Source organism: Oncorhynchus gorbuscha, linkage group LG03 (genome assembly GCF_021184085.1).
Source record: "Oncorhynchus gorbuscha isolate QuinsamMale2020 ecotype Even-year linkage group LG03, OgorEven_v1.0, whole genome shotgun sequence".
Classification (NCBI taxonomy): Eukaryota; Metazoa; Chordata; class Actinopteri; order Salmoniformes; family Salmonidae; genus Oncorhynchus; species Oncorhynchus gorbuscha.
In genome coordinates, this window is record NC_060175.1 from 103,415,402 (window position 1) to 103,419,884 (window position 4,483).

Sequence of the window (4,483 nt, forward strand, 5' to 3'; positions counted from 1 at the left end):
CTTTAGTGTTAGTTTCCTCACATTTATAACTGTCACTTTAGTGTTTTCCTCACATTTATAACTGTCACTTTAGTGTTAGTTTCCTCATTTATAACTGTCATTTATAACTGTCACTTTAGTGTTTCCTCACATTTATAACTGTCACTTTTAGTTTCCTCACATTTATAACTGTCACTTTAGTGTTTCCTCACATTTATAACTGTCACTTTAGTGTTAGTTTCCTCACATTTATAACTGTCACTTTAGTTTCCTCACATTTATAACTGTCACTTAAGTGTTTCTTTACATTTATAACTGTCACTTTAGTGTTTTCACATTTATAACTGTCACTTTAGTTTCCTCACATTTATAACTGTCACTTTAGTGTTTCTTTACATTTATAGCTGTCACTTTAGTGTTTCTTTACATTTATAACTGTCACTTTAGTTTCCTCACATTTATAACTTAGTTTCCTCACACTGTCATTTATAACTGTCACTTTAGTGTTAGTTTCTCACATTTATAACTGTCACTTTAGTGTTAGTTTCCTCACATTTATAACTGTCACTTTAGTGTTAGTTTCCTCACATTTATAACTGTCACTTTAGTGTTAGTTTCCTCACATTTAGTTTCCTCACATTTATAACTGTCACTTTAGTGTTAGTTTCCTCACATTTATAACTGTCAGTGTTAGTTTCCTCCACATTTTAGTGTTAGTTTCCTCACATTTATAACCGTCACTTTAGTGTTTCCTTACATTTATAGCTGTCACTTTAGCGTTAGTTTCTTACATTTATAACTGTGTTACTTTCCTTCAGTTTGTAGCCTACATCTTGCATCCATTCTGTTGACATTTCTTTCCTCTGTCACGTCATTGTAGTTGTTCTTGAGGGATGCTAGAATTAGTAGATTATATTAGGCTAATGTTGTGCAATAATTTAGGACATGTATCCTATAGGAATCATTATGGAACACAGATCATATGTAGCAGTTTAAACCTGGAGCCTGGCGCGCGGTGCACAACGACAGGACCGTTGTCATTACAGTCCCATGATTCATGAGGATTGGTAGATTTATAGGACTACTGTTCAACCCCTATTACAGTCCCATGATTCATGAGGATTGGTAGATTTATAGGACTACTGTTCAACCCCTATTACAGTCCCATGATTCATGAGGATTGGTAGATTTATAGAACTACTGTTCAACCCCTATTACAGTCCCATGATTCATGAGGATTGGTAGATTTATAGGACTACTGTTCAACCCCTATTACAGTCCCATGATTCATGAGGATTGGTAGATTTATAGGACTACTGTTCAACCCCTATTACAGTCCCATGATTCATGAGGATTGGTAGATTTATAGGACTACTGTTCAACCCCTATTACAGTCCCATGATTCATGAGGATTGGTAGATTTATAGAACTACTGTTCAACCCCTATTATAGTCCCATGATTCATGAGGATTGGTAGATTTATAGGACTACTGTTCAACCCCTATTACAGTCCCATGATTCATGAGGATTGGTAGATTTATAGGACTACTGTTCAACCCCTATTGTACACTTCTCACCTTCCAATATTTCATAGATTGAACAACTGAATATGGCAACTCAGGATTAATCAAATCACTGTATTTTTTTTATTCATCAGTATATTTAGGCTCTCCAAACCTGTTTTTTAATGATTCACACATACCTTGCTAACCCTAAAATGTGCCTAAATAATGTACAAAATCAGAGTATTTTTAAATCTACTATTTGGTGCTGAAACTGAGAAGAAAATGCATAGATTGCTCTTTTAAATTGATCCCTATATTCTGAACCCGTTCTCTCCATGTATTCTAGTGTGTCTGTTGACAAAATTATAATTAAAGGTACACTATATTTAAAGGGATGGTTTAAAATAGAATGTACTGAAAAACCTATTGAACTTTAATGTCTCCTCACTTTAATGTCTGTTTGGGCTCCTCAGTTTCCCTATCATGTTGATATGTTTCAACAGGGTGTATAGCCTGTCTTCAGCACCTCTCCACGTTGCTCATGTCTCTAACCTACAAGAGAGTCATCTCCATGACACGTCAGATAACAGAAAAAAAAAAAAAAAACGTTTTTACTCTTGACTTTTGTTGTGGAAACTAAATATGTTTTCCATTGCAATATTTGGTTTGGTCTCAGCTGTGTTCCCAACCTGAAGTTTTGCCTCCTACCTTCCCTCATATCCGGAATCGAGAGTTAAGGAGTTTGGCTCGCGTGAACACGGTTGTTTTTTGTGTGTGTGTGTGTGTTTTTTTTAAGCGCTCCGTTTCACGCGCCTATTTTGGTGACTCCTGAAATTCATTCACTCTCACGTGTCGCGCGTGAATCGGGCACGCGCTTTTTACTACACGAACGCGCTTTCACACACTAAAACGATCAATATTAAAGATGGGTTAATGATGATGATGATGTCTAGTGTTGACTGTAACACGTATATATGATATCTAGGCATCAATAGAATCTCTGACAATACATACTTCCAAAAGGGCATCATTTAAAAATATATTTTTATTTTTATTTTTGCACTTCCTAGATGATCCGACGAGAGAAAATAGCCAACATGTAGGCTGTTGCCTTCCTCCCATTACCGGTAGACTACATGTGAAACATTAAAACGAGTATTCGTTCAAAAACCGCACATAATTCGTTAACCGTAACCCATACTTGCAAAGATCTGTAGCCTATATAATGACTTGTGTGGCTGAGTAGAGCATCACCATATGATATGAGAAAAATCACCTTCTATTGCATGAAGGATAACTGGCGGATGTCATGCAACCAGCAACAAAAAAGAGACATCTGACAAGACCGTTTGCAACATAGCCTGCCGGTCGCATTCGGTCTTCCGCTCCTGTACTGATTGCGCAGAGGAAACATCTAACTTGGCCGATCAAATGAATCTGCTTTCAATATCACAGTTAGCAGGCTAACAGTGAACATGTTCACGCTAGTCATAATGATGACAAATACATCACCGAGAGAGAGTCGAGAGAGAGAGTCAGAGAGAGAGAGAGAGAGAGAGAGAGAGAGAGAGAGAGAGTAGAGAGAGAGAGAGAGAGAGAGAGAGAGAGAGAGAGAGAGTAGAGAGAGAGAGAGAGAGAGAGAGAGAGTAGAGAGAGTAGAGAGAGAGAGAGAGAGTAGAGAGAGAGAGAGAGAGAGTAGAGAGAGAGAGAGTAGAGAGAGAGAGAGAGACAGAGAGAGTAGAGAGAGAGAGAGAGAGTAGAGAGAGAGTAGAGAGAGAGAGAGAGAGAGAGATAGAGAGAGTAGAGAGAGAGAGAGAGAGAGAGAGAGAGAGAGAGAGAGAGAGAGAGAGATGAAGAGAGAGATGAGAGAGAGAGAGAGAGAGAGAGACAGAGAGAGAGAGAGAGAGAGAGAGAGAGACAGAGACAGAGAGAGAGAGAGACAGAGAGAGAGAGAGAGAGACAGAGAGAGAGAGAGAAGGGAATCCGACCAAAATGGAACAGATTGACATCTCCATATTGTTGCCTACTAATCGAGGGACCCAGAGCAGACATTCCACTAATAGAAATTAAGCGGCAGAAGCAGTAGTTCCCTTCCTAACCTCTCTTCCTTCAGTCAGTTTGGAATGAGAAACACAGTGGTTATTGTATCGAAAGACATATCGTTACTCTTGTTTTCATGAAAGCTGTATTCTCAGCATAATGACATTGGAGCGTTGTCAAAAACATGTTTCACAGGTTTTGGGGAAAACATTAGAGGGGTTTGTTTCTTCAAGACAACCCGTTCTCTTCAGCAGTAGCGTAGGAATCACGGACCTTTTTTCAAAACGGGATAAGCCGGAAAAACCCACCATTGACTGGCAAACTAAAACCCTTTTACTAAGACATGACTATTATTAAATAATACTTACAATTTTTGCATTAAAATTGTCAGGAGGACGGTATCCGTTTCGTTTTCGGAGGCACATCCGTTTCGTTTTATGTTTTTTTTTTATATGTAAGAATACTGTATCTATTCGCTGTTCCCGTGTTCCAGCGCGAGCAAGGATCTACACCCTTACCGAGGCGGACGGAGTGGCACTGCGCATGCGTGGAGCCGGACGGTTCAACACAGGCTGTTTACCAAGGAGAGTGACTTCCTCACTAATAGCTGGCATTTCTTATAAAACTAACTAAAACTATTTTATGTGCCGTAATAACTCATAATTAATTAGATCAAACTAACATATTGTTTAAGTAGATACTCATCAAGATAATCATCCTCGTTTTCCTCCCCATATTCATCATCATCAAGTAAATAAACTGAAATTGCAACAACAACAACATTTTAATGACATAATAATAATAATAGTCATCATCATAATCGTCATTAGAGTCATTATTTGTTCTTTACATAAGGTAAACCCAAGAAAGCCCCACATAGCCTAGACTACAACAGTGATGTTTTTTTAATGACCTGCTATGATCTGATTATTTATTCCCAATAAGCCCAATCAACCACA

General features: G+C 38.2%; 1 pseudogene; it reads right to left on the minus strand.

Annotated features, from left to right (window-relative positions):
* Positions 1–4,050, minus strand: part of LOC124032398 — a 170,936-nt pseudogene extending 166,886 nt beyond the window's left edge.
* Positions 4,051–4,483: the final 433 nt, after the last annotated feature.